The sequence below is a fragment of the Salminus brasiliensis genome, chromosome 4 (assembly GCF_030463535.1).
Source record: "Salminus brasiliensis chromosome 4, fSalBra1.hap2, whole genome shotgun sequence".
Classification (NCBI taxonomy): domain Eukaryota; kingdom Metazoa; phylum Chordata; class Actinopteri; order Characiformes; family Bryconidae; genus Salminus; species Salminus brasiliensis.
In genome coordinates this window covers 28356823-28382251 of record NC_132881.1, presented here as the reverse complement: position 1 = coordinate 28382251, position 25429 = coordinate 28356823, and the positions used below count along the sequence as shown (strand labels likewise).

Sequence of the window (25429 nt, the reverse complement as noted above, 5' to 3'; positions counted from 1 at the left end):
GAAAGTCACAGTCAACCCGAAACCTTTGGCTGAAAAGTTTCACCTTCATCTCATTACTTATTTCCAGTACCCTGTTCAGAGGCCAGCCATTAGCCATGGAGAGCGCATGGCAAAGGAGTCAGGAAAGAAAGGGAGGGGATGGAGGGAGAGAGGGAAAGAGCAGTCGAGGGTGGGGGAACAGAACGGAACGGAGAGATCACTGCAGCCGTCGAGCACAATGGAGGGAAACAGGTTGCAAATCACTCAAGACCACAACATCAGAATCGACTCTCTGCTTTATGGGACAGAGCAGTGAGGTAACACGTGGCACCTATTAAAACACACACACACCCGCACACACTCTGCTCTCTCTGTAAATCTTAGCAGGAGAATGGTGGGAGCGGGCAGTGTGTCAGAGACTGCTCTCTGCCCGCCTGCCCGCTTGCTTTCCATTAAGTCCCAGCATGCTCTGAGCTTTTGTTCCTCTGGCATTCAGTGAGGGCCAGTGCTGTTCTCCCAGCCAGCACCAGAAAAAGCAACAAGTACCACCAATGTGAAAAATGAAACAAAAAACAAACAAACAAAAACACAACAACAACAACTAAATAAATAAAATTAAAATCACCATTAAAATGTTTTTTAACAACGTTTTAAACAATGTTTCAAACTATTTGTGGAAAGAAGCTGTAGCAAAAAAACCCAGATGTGTCCAGAAGGATAAGTGGAGATGTAGGTGATTTTAAATGGCTAAGAACTGTAAGGCACTAAGAATGAAGTTATAATAAAAAAAGTCTAAATCAATTTTGGAATTGTTTGCAGATACCAATATCTGCCATTTTTCATTTGTGCATTATTCGCTCATGTCAGTGCTGATACCAGTACATAAACAGTGGTGCCACAGGGGGAAGGGGGGAAATCAGGAGAGTTTTAAGGGCCTGCAACTGACAGGGGTCCTAAAAATTGTATTAGAACTTTTTTATTGTAATAATAAACTATTAAACGCTCATCGTTTGCAGAATATATTAAAAAACGTTTGGCAACATGTAAACACCTAGTGCCTCAAATTGCCTGATTTGCTTTACATGAAATGGTTCATTCTGCCTTTCAAACAGGTGTGATTTGTAATTGCGAGCAGTGACTGTGAGTTGGGAGAGAAACGTTGTGTTGCACATAAAAGAAAACAGGTTACCAGAAATGCAAGGAAAGAAAACACAGACAGGAGAGTATGTGAGTGTTTACATTTCATTCCTCTTTTAGCAAGACCTTTAATCAAGGCAGGCAACATTTTTAGCAGCTATTCAGCCTAAATGAGTTTTCCCTGGGTGAGCAGCACTGTGTTGAACGACTTGTCAGTTGCCGTAATTGCAGGAGCTCAATGGGAATTTCTCTTCTTCCTCTTTGTCATTTTTGTATTACTGTTTTTTTTTTAAATGACTTAATTTCTTGTACATTTGGATGAAAGGTGTTCAAAAATAAAAATATTTCGGTATTTCGATTTTTTTACATTTCTGGCATTTAGCTGACATACCTAAGGGACTTACAAGGTTATTCTGATTACAGAGGTGGGCAAATGTAGTGTTAGTCTTGGCAAAGGAGTCTTATTGTTGTAGCGTAGCATAGTCACCCAGGCCATGACTCAAACCCCAGTTTTCCACATGGTGTGGCGCCTCACAGGCAGATAGTGGTGTTATCTGTCACGTCACACCAACCACTTAGATATTAGACATCTGAAGTTTTCACCTGAAAGTTCTTAAAGAATAAAATAACTATTTCTAGTGTATGGCCATGCAGCTAATCCACAGACACACAAATTCAACTAAATGGTGCTCACAGAGAGTATAAATAAACAGGTACATCTTTACAAGCATGCACAACGTTGCACTGTTCATGCATGGACCTGCTTGAGCTGCAATATGTAGCTGGGATACGAGTGTATTGTGGATAAAATACACTGCATTTACTGGTAACTTGGGGATATGTGTCATTTATGAGTAATAAAATGACAGGTCATCTTAGTCAGAGGGAATATGCCCCAGAGTGGAACAGCTGACCAAGTAGAGAGATGGATTTGGCTATGGCTAACCGGCAATGAGGAGTCTGGTCAGCTTGCTGTGTGCACAGTTCCATGGGAAAGCCCTTCCAAATGTCCAGCGGCTGTGAACACTGAGCCATGAAGAAAACATGGCATCACAGCACCCAATAAGAATAGAGTACACTATGAATACATGGTCACTGTGAACACTGGGCCATAGAGAAAACACAGCCGCCCAACAAACAATGAGAGAAGAATACAAAAGACTGGTGGCCTAGTGCTAAATTAAAGAAACAGTCCAGCACTTTTAACTGAACCTCAAGCTTCTGTAACTGGAGCATACAGTCAGACATCATGCATGATAGTTTTAACAAATTCCTATGTTTAGTACAAGAACAGAAAAAAACTCAAGACCCAAAACTAGTTTTACATGTCAGACTAATGAGTGACATCTGAGACTGGTGTGTTTTGTTGCTCACACTTCAGATTAAAGCCCTATAAAGTAGTCAATGGGTCATTTCTAGGCACCTCAGACAGTTTTTAAGTATTTATTAATACTTTTTTAATTGATAGTAATTCAAATAAAACTGACACTGGCGAAACTGCCAGTTGGCATGGTAGGCTGATATGGTCATGACCATAGAAGAACCATTTCTGCATCTCTAAACAACCAATTGTAAACGAGATGTGTAAAAAAGGGCATGTTTAAGGTTTAACCTAAACACTTGAAGGTTCTTTACTAATTGAAAGGTTCCTCACACTCTTCACGTCTCTTTTACAAACATAGAACCAAAAATGTTTCTTCTATGGCATCCCTCAAATGACCCTTGAGGTGAATTCAAGGCAACTACAGGATGCTAAGTTTTTTTGCGTGTTGTGCAGTTTTCTGATGAGATCTGAGGTATTTGTAACTACGGTTGGCACAAAACTCTGTTCCAGTTTTTGATTTCCACATATTGGTTCCTACTGATGCATTTTATGCCATAAATACTGTGCCAAATTACATTAGTGCCAAAAAATAAGACCAGTGTGTTGTGTAATTCAACAACAAAAACAACTGCAATACAAACAAATGAAAGAAATGCATGGCGACAATTCAGTTAACATTAGGGGTGTAACAATATTGTACCAAATCACAAATCACGGTACGGTGTCATGGTTCGGTGAACATGCAGAATACTCCCTACGTGCTATTAGGGTAAATACAGTAATTCCATGAGCGAACGTCCCATCCTTATAACTTAAGCTGTAAGCTGTTAGACTTGCATGGCATTGTGGGAATTGTAGTGGTTTAGGAGTATTGCTATGGTAACTGTAGTTTTGGTTGGTCCCCTTCCCCTCCTTCTCCACCTTCTCCCCAGGCTCTCTCACTCTCATTGTCGCATTTAGAGAGAGTGACTTTATTCTTTGTCTCTCACTGTTCTCACCTTTTGCTTTGAAATAACAATAAAAAAGTAAATGAAAAGTATTTTTACACAAGAATGGGCAATATGACGATATTTTATCGTATCAAGAAGTTTTCCAGTCAAATCGAGGATACGGTTAGTGCTTAATAAACACAGATCAGCTGCAGGTTTCCTTACCAACAGTGTAATTAGACTGGTTTAATTAGATGAAGTTCAGCAGATAAAAATCACTGTATTCAGTACGAGAGTCTCTGAATACTAGTTTAAAAGAATCTGTCCCTACTGATTTTTATAGTATGTAATTACATGTATTGTGATAAATATTGTGTATCATGAAAGAATTCTTTAAATATCATGATCTAGTATTTTTACCATATTGCCCAGCCCTAATTTCACACTTTTCACAGTGGATTGGACAAGGACAATGTGTGTGTGGAAACACACTGAACATATGAAAGTTTACACTTTACTGCTTTATTAACACACTACAGGCTGAATTAACCACTTCAGAGAGACTATATGGCACTAGATGGAACAAACCATAACTTGAACAACGTCTGTTTAAAGAAAAAGAAAGCAAACCATGAGGCTGAAACTGCAGTGCGAACCAAAAGTGACAGGCAAATAAGGTGGGCTGAAGTGCTGTTCTCTGGAGATACTGATACTTACAGAATGCCCCCTCAGCCAATCACATTATAAGACTGGATATAAGAATATTATAAACATTACAACAATATTATTCAAAGTAAAACTCTCAACATGGTTACTCAAATCAGATTGGGAGGCAATAAAACTGGACTAGGACTTTTCTACTTCTAATAGAAGTTCATAGAAAGTGTGTAATGGACATCACTGTTTGTGGTAGTCAACTGTTTGAGTATTCCCTTAATTGAAGGCTTGGAGTAAATGTCCAAACAGAGGAAGAGCTAGAGAGCTAGACAGAAAGAGTACCAGGCTAAATCTGAAGGAACAGAACAGCTGTGTTTGGGTGCATGTGAATGTAGATGGAGACTAGTGGGAGGAGCAACTGCCAAAAAGACCACACACACACTCACACACACACACACACACTCATACACTTCTGGGGAGCTACTGCCAATCATGTGCATGAACTGGGCACTCACAAACACTGGATAAAGCTGAAAGGGACAAAGCAATGATAGCTGGACAAGGATAAAGAGCAACCCCTTTGGCCAAGAGACCCAGGGTCTGTCTGTGTGATCCCGAAACAGGAGGAACTTGTTTCACATTGCAGCCCCATTTTTTTGATGTTTCTTGACCTTGACAAAACAAGAAATAACAGTTGCACTTCTGAATGACCCGAATGATCTGCCTCTTTGTGGCGGCTAAACAGTTTATGGTCTTTTTGTGTCCATCCAGCTCTAACGTTCTCAATCCAGCAAACCATATCTCAGCCCTGCCCCCTGTTAGAAACAACCATGTTCCTCAAATCCCTGACCTCTGACCTCTCAGCCCCTCCTGCACAGGCCTGGACCGCTCACACTACACTGCTGCTGTCACACGCTGCTCTGGTCATCCATCACCATCCTGACCCTGGAGGAAAATATACTTCAAAGAGCTTTATTTAAATTTTACAACGCGGGTCAGATCTGGCCTGCTGATTGGCACACATTCACAGCATTAATCACTGTCCGGAGCAGACCTGCTAATCAACCCTGACCGAAGCCTGGATGCCAGCAAAGCAGATACAATACCACTGTGCCAGCGGAACACATTACATTAAAGGGATAGTTTAGTGAAAATCTAATTTACACTTTATTTCTCAGAACCCAAATTCAAGTTAATCAGTCAAACGAGACTTGTTTGGTGCCAAAATCACTATATAAATAACCCAACAGTTAACACTGGAGTAATTAGTTGTAATTTGCAATTTTAATGTATCTGACAGTGAATGACATACTGTGGTTTGTAAAAATGGACAAATGCATGGACAAAGTTGAGGCCTAAGGAGACACTATATTGACAAAAGTATTAGGACACCTGCTCATTCATTTATACAAAGGTATATTAAAAAAGTGTTGATCCTGCTTTTGTTGGAGTAAATATCTCTACTGTCCATGAAGGCTTTCTAATAGATTTTGGAGCATTGTTGTGTGGATTTGATTGCATTCAGCAACAAGAGCGTTAGTGAGGTGAGAATGCCACCTCATCCCCAGCTCCCCAACTCATTACTTGGCATTAGGCAAGATGTCAATAGGTTCATGTTTATCTGCTCCAGAGAGTCCTACTCTATTGGCAATACGTCTCTATAGGCAATAGACAAGCTGTCTTTAATGTTAGCCAAAAAATGTAGTGTTAATGACCATAAAGCACTACAAAAACATAGTACTATGCACAAGAGCAAATATAAAATAAAGGACAAAACCAAAAAGGCAGGAAAGCAACCAGAGCAAGGTCTGACTGAAGGTCAAAAACAGGTCAACAACACAGTAGAGAACAAAAAGGACAGACTGGCAAGTGCTCAGGCTTAAATACACAGAGGCAAATGAGGCCCAGGTGAAACAAGTTAAAAACTCAGATGAACTGTTCGCTACTGGTTCAATAAGAGTATGTGGGAGGTGCTGGAATGTCCAAGTACTTTAATGGGAACTGGAGTTACCAGGTCTGACAGGGTTGGTGAGGGAACCAGGTCATGTCATGAAGACCAAAGCATTTACATACAGGCCTACATATCCTACAGCAGTTTTGCCCACCTATTTACATTAAAGAAGTGTACAGAGCAGTCAACACAGGGCAGCCAATCACAATAGACGTTAGCTATGTATACCAGTCTTAAAGGCACATTAACATTAACATTCTATCAATAACCTTTTTTTATTTTAAGGGGCATGTAAAATGAGGAACCATGTAAAAATGAAACAACTACTGTTAGTATGCAACCCACATAAACAATAATAAAGAAAGAAACATAGGCTCTTTAAGGCCTTTCTTTGTTTGAACAGTTTTTAATACTTTACACTGAGCTTATGAATAAATATGAAAAAAAGCTGTCTGCATGATGCATACACTCATGAATGAGTAGTTATATGGCTTATGAACTGCATGCAATGAATGCAGAACAATAATCTTACAAAGGCACATCAGTAAAAAGTAGGCAGTGTAGAGAACCGGTAAAGTTATTATCCTTACCTTGATTTACGGCCCAAACTTCAGCTCCTACTGGCTGAGGACACTCAGCAAAGGAGACTTTACACATCCCCAAAACTCCACTGCTGACTCAACCTCCTCTTCACACTCACACACACCTGCAGAAACACACATCCACACTGGAGGTTATCCCATGCTAATGCACATGCACATATTTGTGCTCTTTATTCAATGTCTAGATATGGATAGTCCTAACCTTAACCTCAGCAACCAAAACAGCAACAGTGTTTACCTGTTATTTCATAAATAATAAATAAATAAACATGGTCAGGACCACTGTGTTTGTTCAGCATAGTACTGTTTTTATCTGCCTTTTTTTATCAAATTTTTGCAGAGAGAGAGACCATGTGCAAACAGTGTATTCCAGCAATGAGGAATATCAAATGTCAAGGCCTATGACCGTGGAGATCAAAGCTGCAGAGCCACTCCCGTTCTTTTTGTCCTCGTGCGGTCTTGTAAACATGTGAACGCTACACCTCATACACCTGCTTGGCACTATTAGCTGCACAGCGGCAAGGTGAAAAGGCTGTAATTAGGTTACAGAGGCTGCGTGATGAGGTCATGGCCGGGAGAGGGCGTGTGTATGTGTGTGTATGTGTGCGCATGAGTGAATGTGTGTGTGTGTGTGTGTGTGTGAATCAGCCCTCCTGAGGTTCAACTCTTCCCTGAGGACACAGAGCAGGAGTTGGAGCGAAAACAGAGGGAGGGGTTGATGGGTAAAGACTCGTTTTGCCCAGTCTAAGCTGTTACAGCTTTAAGCTCCTCAGCACATCTGTTCTTCTGCCTGAGCAAGAGGAGAGGAGAAGCACACTGCCACCCACTGGACAAACACACAGTGCTCATCTTTAGCCCCTTTTGACATTTAGGACATGTATTTGTCCCACTCATCAATTCCTGGCTCTCAGATCTACATAACCACATTTAATAATACACCATAATACATATATTAAGTGGTGGCTTAATTAAGTAGAAGTCTTAAATATACCACAATATTTATTTACTATATTTGATTCAGTAATTACCAAATATTATTATGTAGCTATCAATAGAGACGTGTCTATATAAGAAGACTCTAAGGTTGAGCCTGTTTTCCTTTTGGAGCCATCATCATACTCTAATATCCAAAATGAATATTGCTTTGTTAAGTTTAATGCCCTGGAATGTCAAGGGCTCTTCTCAGATTATGAGGAGGTAATATACAAATGTTGCTAAGCACAAGCTAATACTTCTGTGTATTAAGCTATCAAGCACAGACAAGTGTGGTAGATGAGGGTGTTTTGTGATTAGTAGCCTACAGTTTAAACAGAAGATTGTATACAATGGTGTTAAGTGTACAGTTTAGTAGCCTGCATTCAATCTATGTAAATTCAATAGGCAGAAGTGTTAGCTTGTTTGTAGCTTTGATATAAGATGATTGCTATTTCAAAAGCTAAAGTAGTATGTATTCAGGAAGAGCCAATGAAATGTAGGGGACAATGTAAGACAAAATAATGTGCAGTTTCCCTTCAGTGCTCCTTCAGCTTCAGCAACTGTTTCCCATGTACAGCGCACAAACAGAGCCGAGTGAGCTAGCGAACCATGAGGAAGCATTCCCTGAATTTTACAAAAAGTGCACTGGAAAATGTAGGATATGGCATCTTCAAGGCTTTATAGGTTTTAGATGAAAGGTGTGTGTTGCAGCTGATTGCTGTTAATGGCCCTTTGTAGCTCTGCTACAATTGTCAATTTTAAAACTCCAAACCAGACACACACACACAAACACTCACAAGTATAACCCCATCAGTGTCAACCTGAAGCTGCCTCCAGTATATGCAGGAATAAGCACTTCAGCAGGGCAGCAGGAGTGACAGCTATGCTTTTATCAGTAAAAGTGCTGTGCAAAGCACATTAGGCCAATGCCTCTGTCTAAACCTGCTGCACATTCATCGGAAAATAAACACAGCCTGGTCGTGACTCTTTTTGGGTAAGCACCTTTGCATTGCGTGTTTGATCTGTTTTCTTGAGCAGTGGGGCTGCAGGGGTCTTTTGTGCTGCTTGTGCTTCTAAGGTAAATATGACCCACTCCTCCCACTCATCATTCAACCTGACACAGCAATCACCACAGACCTTTTGGCCTATAGCCTGAAAAACTGAGTTCAACTGAACTTTTCAACCATCACCTCTTCAAATGTTTGGAGTCAAGTTTTAGATTCAGTCTAGTACTGGGCAGTATACCAGTTCATTCAGAACCTAGAGAACTGCGGGTTCTTGAATACCTTGGCTTGAAGAATAACATATAGTGAAGTGATATCTAGGTGGTTTCTTGTGCAATAGAATGTTTGAGAAATATCTCTTTGAAAACTCTGGAATATTTTAGGTCAGTTTATAGAACCTTAAAATGCCCTGAAAAGGAAGCACTGGTAAAGTTTTTAGCATACACAATTTTGATGTGTTACAGTTTGTTCACATTCATGCAAACTGTGTCCTTCATATATTTTGCCAATTGTTGGAGCCAGGTTAACCCTATTTGTGGAATCTATCCTTCCCTCCACCTGTGCAATACTGCCAATGCCACTGATGGCTGCACATCCCCAAAGCCTGATAGATCCATTAGCATAAGAGCAATTTTCTCCAGGAATTTTTGTGGTCTACCAGATCTCATATTGACCGCCACAGTTTCCCAGAACTGCCATTTCCTAACAGTCTGTATAAAATTAAGCTGAAATGCTTGGCTACCTTCTTATAGCTTTCTTGTGCCCTGTGCATACTGATTACTTTCATTATCAGATCTCTGGACAGCTGCTGAGAGGAGCTGATGTTTGATGAGTACAACTGTGAAGAGTCAGGGAACTGCTAACGTTTGGAGGCATAGTGACATGCCTTAGGCCTGAGACCTTGTCAAAAAAGTCTTTGCAGCACTTAAGAAGGTCTCAGTGTTGGCACAAGCCAAACTGATGGTTAAGATTTCTGTATGTTATGATGGCGTAAAATAATGTGCTTGATTAGCTACTGAGGCTGTGTTTACGGCTCAATCTTTCACACAAGACTGTATAAAACCCATTTGGTTTCAGATGCACGGGTAATATGCTTCTAATTCTGTATGGCTTAAGAGCACATAGATTTCGAACAATGATAGGAAGCTAAGAAGGACAAGAATAGATTTAAGTAACTAGATACATGAAAAAAATCTGATTTGTAGATTTTAAATGATTGTGAAAGCTGTATAGCTTGAAGAATGTTAAAGAAATGTTAATAAGGATACTAATCCTGAGGCAAATGTCTTGGCAGGAAATGGCTATAAATAGATAATTACAGTAAGTTATTTATTATTTAATGTTTGCTAATTGTTGCTGTACCTGCAAATCTAAAATCTAAAAATACCTTCTTTAGTTCACAACACTTAAATCTTAAATCTATTAATATGAGTGGCTCTAGACTTCTGAACAATCGTGAGAGGAAGACAGCAGGAGCGTCTCTCAGTTTAACTCTGAGAACAGTCTCATCTGTTTTGTGCTCGCACCTCTGAAAGTGGGTCACATCTCCATGAGCCGCCCGACTGCAGCATACACACACACACACACACACACACACACACACACACACACACACACACACACACACACACAAATACATGCTACTGTGCTGACACACGTGGAGGAGAGAGAGGTCCACACGTGCCTGGTCCTGCCCTCAATCTACACACAGATAGAGAGGGAAAAAGACAGAGAGGGAGAGAGAGAGAGAGAGAGAGAGAGAGAGAGAGAGAGTCAAGAAAGGTGTTGGGGGGGGGGGGGGGCTGTTTTAGGAGAGAACAAATAAAGCCCGGACAATACAATCTACACACAGACGCTTGCACGCACACACACTCTCGCTTGTGTGACATTGGCTGTAAGTGTACTTTTCTAAATATTCACATGATCATACTTTTGCATAACAAAACAAACTTTGAAGAAAAATTACATTTGAGCATAGTACATTCATACATCAAATAGACAAAAGTTTTTGGACACCTGAACATTCACTGTTTCTTGTGAAATCAAGGGTAAATGAACAGTCTCTACTGTCCAGGAAAGGCTTCCTACTAGATTTTAGATCATCGTTGTAAGGATTTGATTGCAATTAAGGACAAGCGCATTAGTGGAGTCAGGATGTTGAATGATCACCACCCCACCTCATCCCCAACTCCCCAAATCAACCCCAAATTTCCAAATCAATCAAAATTATAGGATGGAGCACCATCATTTCAAAGAAACCAGTTTCACTGCTCCACAGCTCAATGCTGGGGGACCCCTCTGGCCCATGTCTGGCATTGGGTAGGTAAGTGTGTGGACTCAGAAGAGGCAGTGTGAATGGCAGCGTCAATCCAACTCAACGTTCATTAAAATGAACTGTTCAGACGAATGTATAGGTGACATTAAAAGATTGTGTGAACAAAAATAAATAAGTACATAATCAGACTTGGTGAATAAAACAGATTTTGGGCCACTTCACCTGCTGTGTGAATGTAACTTAACAGTCTCCAGTTCCTATGGCAAAAGATACTGGATTCCAGAACATTTGACTGTATTTCTATAGAGTACTTCAGGAGACATTCAAGATTTACTCAAGATATTGGCATCTCCTTTATCTTTTACTATGGAAGTCAATTTTATTAGTATAAGTATTTATTTTAGTAAGGGGTTAAACTAGAGACTCCAGGTAAATTGTGGCCATTAAGGGATGACCATGGTCAGCAACAATACTCAAATGGGCTGTGGCATTTAAGCAATGAGTAATTGGTATTAATAGACCCAAAGAAAATCTTCCCCATACCACCACCTAGACTGTTGACACAAGGCCGGTTGGGTCCACGGATTCCAGTGCCTAAGTGCCTATTCCTGACCATGTGTGTGAATCATTTGTGCGAAATCTTGATTCCTCAGACCAGGCTACATTTGTCCAGTCTTCAGCTGTCCAGTTTCGGTGAGCCTGTGTCCACTGCAGCCTCAGCTTTCTGTTCCTTGTTTTTTTATTGCACTAATTCTGAGCATACTCTATATAGTGCTGTGCTGAAAATCTCAGCAGTTATGGAAATACTCAAACCAGCACATTTGACAGCAAAATCACTGAGATCACATTTTCCCCTCATTCTGATGGTTGTCCTGAACATTATCTAAAACTACCTTTGATTGTCAATATTTAACTTAAGTTTTTGCTCTAATGTGGGGTCCGACTACTCTACCCACCTCAGCGACTGACAATAAATATAAAGCACACATACAGAGGCTTGAGGGCTCATCAAATCGGGCCACTCAGGTGCGGCGGAACACCCTGTTAAGAAATCAATCACAGCACTGCTGTCTGCAAACTGATCCAATACTGCCCATCGATTTTGCCATGACCTCACAGGCACCCAGCGAGACTCATTACATGCCAGTCCACTGGCACGTCCTCAGGCCTCTCGTCGCACTCCACTTACCGCAGCCACTTCCACTGAGCCGCTCTTATTTCTTCCTCCAAAGACACTCAGCTTCCTGCTGATAAGTAGAAAAGCGCTGTGGCAGAGAGAGACAGATCTGCCGGACTGCAAACACACAACACAGTAGCGTCTTTCAACTTCAACCACTGAACCAAGCACTCACCAGATCTCACCTGACCTAAATCTCAATCTGTCCCCTTCACCACTGCAGCCTTTTGCTCTTGTGCATGACCGTAGATGAAATGTGCAATTGACTCACAGTGGACGAGAGAGAGAGAGAATCAGATATAAACCACCTTTTACTCCGAAGACACTTCTCATATCTCACCCCTGCCTCCATCCATCACCCCTTCAAACAGCCACACTGGTCTCTCCACTCCCTCAGTCTTGTGATCTAGGCATCAGGTTATGCAGAAGGGCAACCAGGACACTAATCAGACATTCCATTACTGACTCCTACTGGCGTACTTTGACATTTTAGCTCAGTTAGGCATGCTTACTTTCTGAAGTTTGCTGTTGTCTACTTATGCTACACTAGTTAGGTAATAGCACCTTATAACACTAATAAGCATAATAAAAAAAATCTAAATTTCATCATATACTCACCTCAAACTACATTTCTCTAATCTTAACTATTAGAGGTACATCTAGGCCTGCCCCTTTTTTTCTGGCTGATATATTGTCCCAGAATTAACTGCGATAAGCAATATTATTGTCATTTTAAAAACATTTTATGTTGCTGAAACAATGAGAATACTACTATAATGCAATCACACCCTTTAAAGTGCAATGGGCTTTTGATCATTAAGAATATTCAGACGCTGGACTTTTTAATAATTTTTTTTATCATAAATAAATAAAACAATCTTTTTAAACTTTGCTCTCCAGTGACGGCACTTCAGATGTGTGAATCTGCTTGATGTATTACCACTGTCCTATAAAGATAGATAGGAGCGCATGAAGACTCTTGTTGGTGTACTGCTTGAAAAAATGGCATAAAAGAGTAACGCAGTTTAAACTTGTTGTTGATCTGCTGTTCCCGTATTGATGAATTGGTCATTGCGCACGCTGCACTTTTTTCTTCTAAAAAAGATGTGGCGGCTGACTATACATGCATCGGAGGAGACATGTGCTGGTCCTTACCCTTTTAGTGTCCCCCTAGCTACAAACAGGTGTGTTCACTGGCAGTACCACAATGGGAGAAAAAGGGGTAGAATTCGATTAACAAACAATTGGACACCAAACAAGAATTGCCTGACTGTCTACATTTGGAGTAAGGAGGAATAAATCATAGTAGATGTTTTGGCATACTACTGTGATAATTAATGATCTAAGAAAAATGAAGGCTCCCAAAAAATCTGATTACAAGAGTTTGGGGTGGGCTTCAAGTGATGGCAATTGAAGTGATGATGCTGATAATGACAGGTCAAAGCTATGGCATTGTCATTCATACTGACCTCTGCCCTGAGGACAAATCCTTTCTACTTTCTACCCTGGCTTACCCTGCTGAATGTGTAGAGTCAACTTTGTGTGTGTGTGTGTGTGTCTGAGTAGTAAAATTTGACTTGGAGGTCTTTCGGGTACAGGGACAGGATTGCAGATCCATGCCCATTTTAGCACAGAAAATCGGATTACCCTCCAGCTCACACAGCCGTGTCTGAGAGCGTGATGGCTTTAGCATTTTAATTTTCATAAAAGAGCCGACCGAGCGACCCGCTATGATCTCTACAGCACTACGATATTTCCATGGGACAGGTAACTCCCATGGGCATATCTAAACCCAACCCTCTTAACTCTACGTCCCTCCACCCTAATCCCCTTTTTTTGCATCTTCCTCCTTCTCTCTCTCTCCTCCTCTTTCTCTTTTCAACCTCTCATCACTCTTCCTCTTTACTCACCTGCTTTCCTCTGTTCACGTCTTTTTCTCTCACTCTCTCCCTCTGTCACCCTCTCCTCAATCTAATGAGTTGCACTCATCTCATTCTGTTGCTTTACATAAGTCCATTCCACTGTGATCTGACCACACTTTAAACCAGCATTTAGAGCTGGGCGATATGAAAAAACTTATATCACTGTATTTACAGACATTTATTATAATATACGTGTCATGTTGATAAAATGCACCAACAGCCTACAATTTTAAAAACTGCTATTCAAATACTCTCCCATAGTGAGTACCGTGATTTTCACTCAAAATATGCTGCACTCCACTGAATTAAATAAAACTGATTCCACTCTTTGTAATGAAACATGCAGATAATCAGTGCTCTTTTAGCACTATCACAATATCCACGATACACTTATAAAAGCATATTGTGTACCACTATGACAAAATTTATCACAATACAATAAAATATTGTCATATTGCCCAGCTCTACTGTCATTACTTTTTCAGTTATGATTAGTTTCTTGGCTGACGTCAAACCAAAGTCCAGTTAAACCAGTGGTCTGTCAGGATGCTGTGAGTGTGTGTTCAGGAAGGATTTAAAGGACCCATATCATAAAACACTGAACCCACCATCAAAATACAGAAATGTATTTTACGAGTTGCCATTGCTGCATATGAAGATTACATAAATCCCTGAGAGGACTACAACTGCAAACAATGATTTACTCCTAAACCAAACTAGCATCTGCTTCTTCCATTAAGGTGACATATGGTGGTCCTTCACATCCCATCTCCTTAATCCCTCTCTGTGTGTTTTACTAACAAACACTGACACACACACACAAATACCCATTTTACCTGAGACTATGTTTTATATATAGATGTCTTTGTCAGATTAATGCTGTCAGTCAACAGAAAAGACTGACAGCATTAATCTGACAAAGACATCTAATCTGTGTTACCATTAGTGTCAATAGTCTGATGTAGCAGGCCAAGAGAGAGTGCGCTGCTGCTTCCGTACAAGGCAAAAGAGCCCCCTTTATAAAGTGCTTTTAGAAAAAGAAGTAATACACCTGCATTTAAATTCCTTTAAAATGACACACATGCATTATGTTAAACATATCGATGTGTAGGGGTATGAACACAGCATAAAATGTAAATGTTTTTTTTTATGTTTTAAGCCAGGGGTGGGATTCTGGAGTCCAGCACAGTTTGCTGATTTGTTTGCTGAATCAGGAGTAAGCAAGTAAATCACCAAACTGTGGAGGAATCTGACCTGACCTCTGCTTTAAACAGACAACAGTACAGCCTCCACACTGCAGGGTTAGTTGGAATAGTGTTACAAGTAAGCTTCACAAAGAACACAGAGAGAAGGCCCAATTTATTTATTTATTTATTAGTCTAGAAGTGGTAGATATGGGTCAATATCCAAGAGAGACAATGAACACACACACACACACACACATATATATATATATATATATATATATATATATATATATATATATATATATATATACACACTTTTTTAACCTTGTTTTAGGTTGGATTATGGTCACAATATTCATTACTTCAGTGAAGGTTCTGAGGCTATAAGTTGATTTTTCCACACTATGTAGACATAACTGTTGTGACACCTGCTCATTCATTGTTTTGTCCAAAACAAGGGAATTTTGTTAAGAATCTACTGTCCAGGGAAGGATTTCCACTAGATTTGGGAGCATTGCTGTAAGGAATTGATTGCATTTAGTGACAAGAGCGTTAGTGAGGTCAGGATGTTGGATGATCACCACCCCACCTCACCCCCAACTCATGCCAAAAGAGCACCGAATGGAGCACCATCACTCCAGAGAGCATTTATTAGAAGAGGTGTCCATAAACTTTTGGACATATAGTGTACGCTGGTTATCATCCTTTATTCCTTCTGGATGTGGCAGAAATGAGGTCCATGATGGAGTTCATCAGAGGTTCTGTGGCGCATCCAGACTCAGCACAGCACTGAGAGACATCCAACACTTTACATCCAGCCAGGAGACGACTGCTGCTTCAGCACGACTACTCAGCACAAGCTGAGAGTTACATAACACACAACACCAACCAGGGCATTTTTCAAAGTTGCTATTAGCTGCTCACGCCTGAAGCTATTTATAAGTTCAGCGGTGGTGAAGACGCACCACAAATAGATCCGATTCCACTGTTTAGCTTTAGAATCTTCCAGATCATTATCAGGGCAGGTAAAATTCTTTGACTCTCCTCTTTTTATTATGCTGATAATGAGGTTTTCCAAGTAAAGTCATCTAGCTGCTTCCTGTCCTAGTTTCCTCTTCTTTTGTTGTGTGTGAAGAGATACATAAAACATGATTCGCTGCTTCTGGTTCTGACTTCTGTTCAAAGGGGATTTGGTTGGAGACCACGCTGAAACCAGGACAGACAACCCGGAGCAAACACACAATCATCACACTGACTGTGAGCGGAGGATGGCTTTTCAAGACTGATCGAAGAAAATGCAGTCAGCACAGCTCTGCAAATGCAGTCCTCCTGTAAACTCTCTGGATCTGCTTTTAAGAAGCAGAGGGAGAACTCAAAGGACAGCCAGTCTCTACTCAGGCCTGTGACAGCACTTCTGTTTCTTGCCACCAGGGGGAGAACTATTAAGGACAGAGCCGTGAGCTACTAAGACTCTTTTGATGCTTTCAGAGAGAGAGGTTTGGAGTAGAGGATGCAGTTTTACCTTCGTCTGGGTCAGATCTGTTTTGATCTTTGATTGTATGAATTACATTGTGACACATTTAATTATTTACATAACTACAAAACAAACTATTAAGTCATGTCAACACATGTCCCAATGTTTGTGGACACCCATTCTAATGAAAGCATTTAGGTACTTTAAGTTGCACCCATTGCTGACACAGATGTGCAAATGCACACACACATTCAGCTTGCCTAGTCCTTGCAGAGAAGTACTGCCAATACAATAGGACTCTCTGAAGCAGATAAACATGAACCTATTGACACCATGCCTAATGCCAGCCATCAGCTTAAAGGGGTTACTCCAACAAAAGCAGGATAAACTCTTTTAAATACTCTTGATTTCAGAAGAAACAATGAATGATGAGATTTCCCAATTCTTTTGTTCATATAGTGCATAACAAATGATCACCCTGGAAATGTGATAAATGCCCAATAATGAATAATGTTATTCCAGAGAACGCAGATTCCCTGCTCCACAGCTCAACATGCTTTAGGCATGGTGTCAATAGGTGCATGTTTATCTGCTCCAGAGACCTATTTTATTTGCAGTTCTTCTCTACGAGGAATTGACAAACTGAGTATATGACATCTGTATTAGCAGTGGGTTTAATTAAAGTAGCTGAATACATTCATTTACATTTACATTTAAGGCATTTAGCAGACGCTCTTATCCAGAGAGACTTACAAACATGCTTTCCTATTTACCCAAGAATAACCTCAGCTAGTTTGAATAGGCTAATAATTCAAAGACACCTCTAAATTTAGACACTAATAAACACAAGTCAGTAAGGAGACCACTCTGCTATTCGCCCAAGTATTCTCGGAAGAGGTGGGTCTTCAGTCTGCGTTTGAAGACAGCAAGCGACTCTACCGTTCAGACACCCAGGGGAAGCTCGTTCCACCACTTTGGTGCCAGGACAAAAAAAAAAACCTGGACGCTTGTCTTCTGTGGATTTTGAGGGATGGCGGGTTGAGCCGAGCCATACTTGAAGCTCAAAGGGGTGTCCACAAACATTTGGACATATAGTGTAGCACAAGTAACCAGTCTTATATGTGCTGATAATGATAAAATCTTGGTAAACAGAGTCCTGTTTGCCTTGTATCTCTCTTTGCCAAGGCAAAAACCTGACTGTATAACTACATAATAACCCAGTGTCAAAAACAACGTCATGGTAAGTTTTAAAGACATGAAACGCTGCAGACGTCTGGTTCTGGTTCATTATGTTTGTCTAGAATGACACATGTCTCATCAAACCATTTATAAAGAATGTTGACACCTTTCTAATGGAATCACCTTTCTGGAGCTTTTACAACCTGCTTTTTTGTTTTATCTCTAGACAGTTTGGGCAGTAAAGTACAGGTGGTAGCCGCAACGCCTGAGCCAGCCAGTGCAGAGAGGAAAAAGGATGCAGGGTCAAGGAGGCCTGTCAGTTTCGCCCCTGCAGGGCCCCCGAGGCTTTCACACACACATCCCTTTTAGCTGCCCTCCAACATCTTGTTTTGTGCTGCGTTGCGGGTGCTTTACTTTGTGTGTGTGTATGTGTGTGTATGAGTGTGAGAGAGTGAGAGAGGGGGTATGGAGAAAGGAAAGCTGCTTTGTTATGCATACCCTGAGACACTCGGCTCATTTTTCTCTCCGGCTCCTGCGCGCTGGATCGAGGCACTTTTTTTTTTTTTTCAAGTCTTGGAATGTGAGAGACCCGGAGAGAGCAGCTGCTGATGGCGTCCCTGCCTGCCAGGCAGCCCTCAACTCATTCTCCCTCTCTTGCTCTCTCTTTTCTCAAACTCTCTGTCTTTTAAGCTCATTCCTTCACCCTCTCAAAGTTTACCCCTCCTCCCTTTCCCCCCTCTCAAACTCAACTCAAAGGTAGGGGAAGTGAGCTTCATACAGCTGCCAGTTGCCTCAGGGTAAAAACAGACAGCACAGAACTGAAAAGAGTTGGTAACATGCAATTGTAGCATCATCACAGCCCGACAGCAGAAATCAGACGCGCTGTGTACTTCAGTTTCTGAAGTGTGTCATCAGAACTTGTTAACGGCCTGTCAGAGCACCTAAAATAGCACAGGTTATAGTTACAACCAATGCAGTTAGCACTGTGAACAGCTGAGACTACTCAGAGCATGCATAACATGTTAATGACATTAACTTTATAGCTTGTAGCTTTGTGCAACTACACTGTGCAAACTTTGGATACTAAACATGACCTGGTTAAAGACAAGACAAGTTAAAATCAAGGTTTTGTGCTAATGTATAACTAGTGTCACAAAGTAGCTAGCATTATTGTACAGGTGGATTCTTTCCCTCTTTTTGAGTTTTAGCAGGTCTATAGGAATAGGTTTGTGTATCCCTCTGTTATGAGCTCAGAGAATATGTGTGTAGGCCAGGGCTTGGTAATTAATCGAAAATGAATCAAAACCAACATTCAGAACCTCTAATCGACATCACTGGCAAGTCAACCAAAGAATAAAATACACGGTTGACAAAGTATTAAAATAGTATTAAAATATTAAATAAAAGTATTAAAATACTTTTAACTAGAAAGACAAGAGATAGCTAGTAATATAATGATAGAAATGGCAGAAAATGATACAAGCAAAAATAAGTAAAACAAAGACTAAAATTAAAGTATTAAGTAAAAAAAAATATTAACTGTTAATAAAATTTAATGGAAACTAAAACTGTTCAGTAATAAAATGTAGTGATCAAAATAATAAAGAAAAATAATAAGAGTAATAGAAAATAAAAGTAAAGTAAATAAGACCATGACATGGTTTAAATGTTACATTTTTTACATTTCTGTAATTTTATTTTATTCTGTTCGTACATTCTTCACTGTGTGCGTTTATATACTTTCCTTTAAAAAAAAAAAAGTTCTGCATGTGTGGTCATGTGACTCTGTGACATGGAGGCAACATGGAGAAGAACTCAAAGACCAAGCAAACTGAAGAACTGAAGAGCTTGTATAACCATTCATTGATCGCAATCCAGGTAAAATGTTCAATTAACCATGATACTGAATTGAGGTCATATTGCCCTGCACTATGCCGCAGGACTATGCTTAAAGACAAAAAGTCTTGCTTTCTCAAGAGTAAATTACACACTGATGCCCAAACATTGTGCTGACAATCAGACACGATTACCTTTTTAAACATGCCAATGGCAACGAGGAAGAGTGAGACCGAGAAAGAAGCCGAAAAGATTCCACTAGACCGAAAACAGACAAAAATGTTGCTGAACAGGCAAAGTGAAGTGCAGTTCAGGCTCTCGTGGTGTGTCCTGCACCCTACTGCACAGCAAGCTTGTTCCAGAGCAGCCTGCCAACACTGAACAATCGAAGCCTTGTAGAATCCGCTGCCAGGTTAGTGAATCGTCCAGCCCCTTCTCAGCTGTCCAACAGGTAATGACTTAATGTGCATCGGACTAGAGGCCCAGCCTTACAGGTCTCTGACTGAGAACTGAGGCCAAGACTGGCCAGGCTTCACCACTCTGACTGAGAAAGCTGGCTCAGGGTCGTGAAATAAAATCCTCACCAAAATCTGTTGATCTGAGCTCTCTGTTGACATTCATGAACCCCATGTCCTGGACCTTTCCTGTCTTTCCACTGCAAGGGCATTTTCCCATAGCCCTAAACAAGTCTTCGGGTCCTGGATGAGGTTGGCTAACCCAGAGGAGGAATTGCATTTTCTAACCCTAGAGACCCATCCTGCTGAAACTGCAGAGAAAACACTCCAATGAACCCAAGAAACAAAAACCTTATGCAACAATTTCTTTTATTCTATACAAGCACAGAACACTGAGCGCACACTCAGCAAACGTCTGACTGTCTCAAAGGACTCTAAGAGAGCACACTTGATACTTCGTCTTTTTGAAGACTGGAAAAACAGTGACTTTGTCCAATGTCAACATATTTAAACACCTAAACCAAAGAAAGACCTTCAAATAAACTGTGGAGTATTGTATGCACAGTATGTCACTAAAACAAATGATCTGTATAAATAAATAACACTGGACGCCTGCAGCAACAATGTAGGCTAAAGTTTCCAAAGAAGAATGCAGGGGAGTCCACAGTCACCGACTACTAGCTGCAACCAACTCTCATACGCACCACAAACAGAACTGGTCAAAAATGCTCTTAAACATTAATGGTGCTTTGAGTGATATTATAGAAGAACTACTTTTAGTACCATAAAGAGCCGTGTTTGTAATAAAGATGTGTGAGTGTAAAGGGCTGGGGAATTCATCAAAAATGAAACAAACCGACATTCAGAACCTCAATTTGATGCAATCTTGCCCATGATCAATTATTGTTTGTACTTTCCTCACTGTGTGTGTTCATGCACTGTCACCTTAAAAACCTTCTACTGTATGTGTCCCATTCAATCTGAAACAGGGAGAACTCTTGAGCCACTTCAGCAGTTTATATAATCGTTCATTAATCATAAAGGAAGTAAAACGTTCAAGAATTAGAATGATCAAACTAGTGTGAAGAACTTTTACATTGGCAAGTCAACCAACGAATCAAACACGTGATTGATAAAGTATTCAAACAGGTTTAAAAATGAAAACTTTTAACTAGAAAGACAAGGGATAGCTAATAGGATAATGAAAGACATGACACAAAAAAAGTAAATAAGTAAAACAATTAAAGTAAAAAAAGTAAAACAAAATGGAATGGAAACTAAAATTGATCAGATAATAAAAATAAAAGAAAATCGTTAAAAACACTACATTACTATAACCTTTACATCAAGGTTTTTTTAAGTTTACAAACATGGTTCTTCTATGGCATCACTCAAAAAACATATTGTAGCACCTTTATTTTGAACAGTGTGGACCCAGACACTGTAGCCATGTCTTCATCTCGTTCAGCTTTGTGCTCAAAGGACCTCCAATAACAGCCATGTATATTAAAAAAACAGGTGTTACGATTCAATATATTGCTTTATACTGTGATGCTGTAAGCAAGATGATATAATACTAATATAATATATAATACTATATACTGTATAATACTATATAGTATACACAATATATAAAATAAGATAATAATAATAAGCATAGATAATATAATAGATAATAAGCATCTCATATACTATAATCATTTTAATCAATTTTAGGAATTCCCAGAAAGCAAAGATGGTAGTCACCCACACCATTATATGCAGAAAATCTAGGGTTGCACAAAATAATGGTTCAGCATTGCCGTCGCAATGTGTGCATGCAGAACAATCGCAAAGCAGGTTGTGCAATATTAAATCATACAGATCATGCTCCAACATGCTTGATACAACAGGAAAATTCCCACTGTTCCCATTTTCCTAGTATCAGTTATTTTACTCTCTTGCTCTCTCTCTCTCTCCTCGTTTTCTGTTTTGCTATGGTGCTCAGGGCAGCGAACAAACAAACTGATGAAGTCATCTGACTGGGTCTCCTCAGGGAGGCCTTCTGTTACCTAATAAAGTATGAAAAAAGAAGCAGTGTGTGTATGTGTGTGCATGTGTGTGCACGTGTGTGCACCAGTGTGTTCCAGAGGGACCTATTTAATAGCCAGTGGCCAATGTACAGCACTCCTTTCATGCATGAAGACCTATAAGGGTTTGCACGTCAGAGTGTGAGAGGCGTGTGCAGCGCATGCTCTAATAAGCCGAAGGCCTGCATTGCTGTTCACCATCATGACAACACAGCTGAAATCCCAATTACCTCAGCATCAGGCCTGCACAGCCACACATAGCGCAGAGCTGTGACCAGGCAATAATACATAGTAAAAACAATACTGTGTGATAAATAGTGCTGTATACCTTATGAGTAAATATTGGCCCGTGTTGGCCTGTGACGCGATGCCGTTATGCAACCAAAACAGCTCTGGCCAGTCAAGGAATGGACACAGAACACATTGCAAGCATTAACTACTGACATAATTTAAATTACATGATGGATCAACAGAAATGGTCCAAAACTACCGAAATCTATTTACATTGACTTCCAGTTAAGATAATCTCCTGTAAAGTTGCCATTTTGGAGATATGATAATTTTGTGTAACAGTGGAGATGTACACATCATTACACCACTGACAGGTGAAGTGAAAAACATTGATCATCTTCATCCACAGGGGCATCTGTGGGATAGATTAGGCCGTATGTGTACAGTCAGTTCTTTAAGGTGAGGTGTTAAAAGCAGGACAAATGGGCAAGCGTAAAGATCTGAGACCCTTTGACCAAGAACCAAACGTTGCTGGCTAAACGACTCGGTCAGAACATCTCTAAAACATCAGGCAGGTCTTGTGTTTTTTTTTCTTGTATGCAGTGGTCAGTAGTACTTATCAAAAGTACTCCAAGAAAAGAAACATCTGTGATCCAGCAACAGGGTCATAGGCACCTAAAGCTCACTGATGCGATCCCCAAAGGACCCACCCCACAACTAACAGGACGTAAAGAATCTGCTGCTAACATCTTGGCGCCAAAATACAATGGGACACCTACAGAGACCTCCATGCCTCGAATGGCTCAATATTAGGCAATATTTGGTGTTAATGTTATGGCTCATCTGTGTGTATGTATACACCTCATCGCTCATATTTAAATAGTTGTAGGTTTTATTTATTTACATTACATTCAGCTTCATTTCCAACACATCTTCATTTCCCTTACAGCTTCCTAGGATTTTACTCATTATTTGAATCCTACACAGTTGGAGCACTGGACCCAGCACAGCAGTGGTCCAGCTCCGTGCTGGACACACAGACGGTCTGTGACCATCCCGCAGTGACGCAGGATCAGCACTCAGGTTTGCGTGACAGAGTGTGTTTATTTAATGGCAGAACGGAACAGAGGGATGGATATTAAATGGAACATGGATATTAGGTTAATGTGTGTGTGTGAGAGAGAGAGAGAAAGAGAGAGAGAGAGAGAGAGAGAGAGAGAGAGAGAGAGAAAGAGATAGAGACAAAGAGACAATTCAGAGGAAATTCACCAAGGTGTCATCACACCTCACACACATGAATTGGTCTATGAAATGTACTTATCACAGTACATTGTGCATTCATGTGTATGTGTGTGTGTGTGTGTAAGAATGTACGCTAGGGTCCATATGGAGATGTGATGGAGTCTGACAGGGGTGCAATGCTTCACTGAGGCAGACAGGCCAGTCCAACAGCAGGCTACTCTCCGGCTAGAAATCTCTCTCTCTCTCCATCCCTCTTTCTCTTCAACCCGTCTCTATCCAGTCTGCTGGCTTCTGTTTTTACGCTCATCCAAAACACCACAAGCAAAACCCACAATGAATAAATAAACTAAACGGACGCAAAGGATTAAAAATGAATCAGACGTACAAAAAAAAACAAAAAAAAAAACAAGACTCATAATCAGAGTCGCTTCAGTCCAGATTGCATGCATAAGCGGGGCACTGGGGGATGTTATGTAACTGATTCTAATCCCTTTTGCTACGCAGCACAGAATCAGGAGAGGATGCTTCACCGAGCCAGACCAGGCCACTATTATCCCAACCCACAGCCATCCGTCACAATCATGGCCAACCGGCTGTGCATCTACAGGAGGCAGCAAACAGGCTTCAATCAGATGTACACACACACACACATACAGTTCCATGCCTCATAGAGGCTGTTTACACCTTACATTACCATGTGTTTTACATCCCGCAGTTCTGCTCTATGTCCAAATGATTGTGGACACCCCCTCTAATGGATGAGCAATAAATGAAATAGGTCGTGCTGCTTGCCATCAGCAGCTGGAGTCAGAGAGAGCAAAATTGGCCTTGCTTTCTCAGAAGTGGGTTGATGGCACTTCCTCCCCACATCATTCCTAGTGTGATGTTGATCAGCACAGGCGTCTGTTAGCTGTTGTATCAGAGCTGGGGAACCTTGTTTTTCTCTGAGCGCGCTGGCTGCCTTGCAATGCTGCATTAGCTGCAGTTTAAAAAGAGGAGGAGGCTGAGTGAATGTGTAGGGGTCACCTTCCTAGTGTTGGGGGCATGGTTAATAATTGGGGGAGCTAACATGAACAGAAATTGAGTAATTGGCCGTGCCAATTAGGTAGAAAATGGGTTAAAATAAGAATCCCAAATGAAGTTTGGGCACTGAAGTTTAGAATCTGCAGAATTTTGTTTTTCAGGGAGTTATAACGCCTTCAGTCAGGAGCAGGAAAACCATTTCCACTCTGTCCTAATGGAATATTCTACAATATACATTTATGACCTTGTCAATCATGGCATTACAGTCTTATGCAGCTTGGTGAGCCACGCTAGAGCTGCCATATAGTGGGTTCACATGTGGCTTCTCTCCTCAGTGTTCTAGTTTATAACAGGAATCTAAACGTAATAAGATCCCACTTTCTAAATCCTCCTTATGTAAGACTTCAAAACCAAACAAGGACAGGCAGCAACCACATCTCAAATCTGCATGGAACAAACCCACATCCTGCGGTTTGTGTTTGCGTGTGTGTGTGTCCTAATTCACTTCTCTGGGAAAACGTGGAATAAACCAGAAGCTTGTTTCGGCCAAAACACTACATTATTTTACAGAGAGGGGCAAAATTAATCGAGTCACCCCAACTCATTACTGGCACACACACACACCCACACCACTGCAGCACCACAGCACCGCTTAATGGTTCTCACTAATTTGGTGCCAGTGCACCCTGATACTTTGCAGACGGGTCTCCACACACACACACACATACACACTATAAAAGTGCCACTTTGGTTGGCAGCACTCCCAGGCACGGCTGTCCTGTTTTGTTCTCCAGTCTGAAG

The 25429-nt window shown here is 40.7% G+C and overlaps 1 protein-coding gene across 2 annotated transcripts in view; it reads right to left on the bottom strand.

Annotated features, from left to right (window-relative positions):
* lzts2a (leucine zipper, putative tumor suppressor 2a) overlaps positions 1 to 25429 on the bottom strand; it is a 76527-nt gene that overhangs the window by 32217 nt on the left and 18881 nt on the right. Inside the window, exon 2 of one of the 2 annotated variants that reach the window (XM_072677859.1) lies at positions 6568 to 6683. The exons of the other annotated variant lie outside the window; for it this stretch is intronic. The gene's annotated coding sequence lies outside the window, so the exon portion shown is untranslated. The remainder of the gene's footprint in view (positions 1 to 6567; positions 6684 to 25429) is intronic. 2 annotated transcript variants of the gene reach the window in all.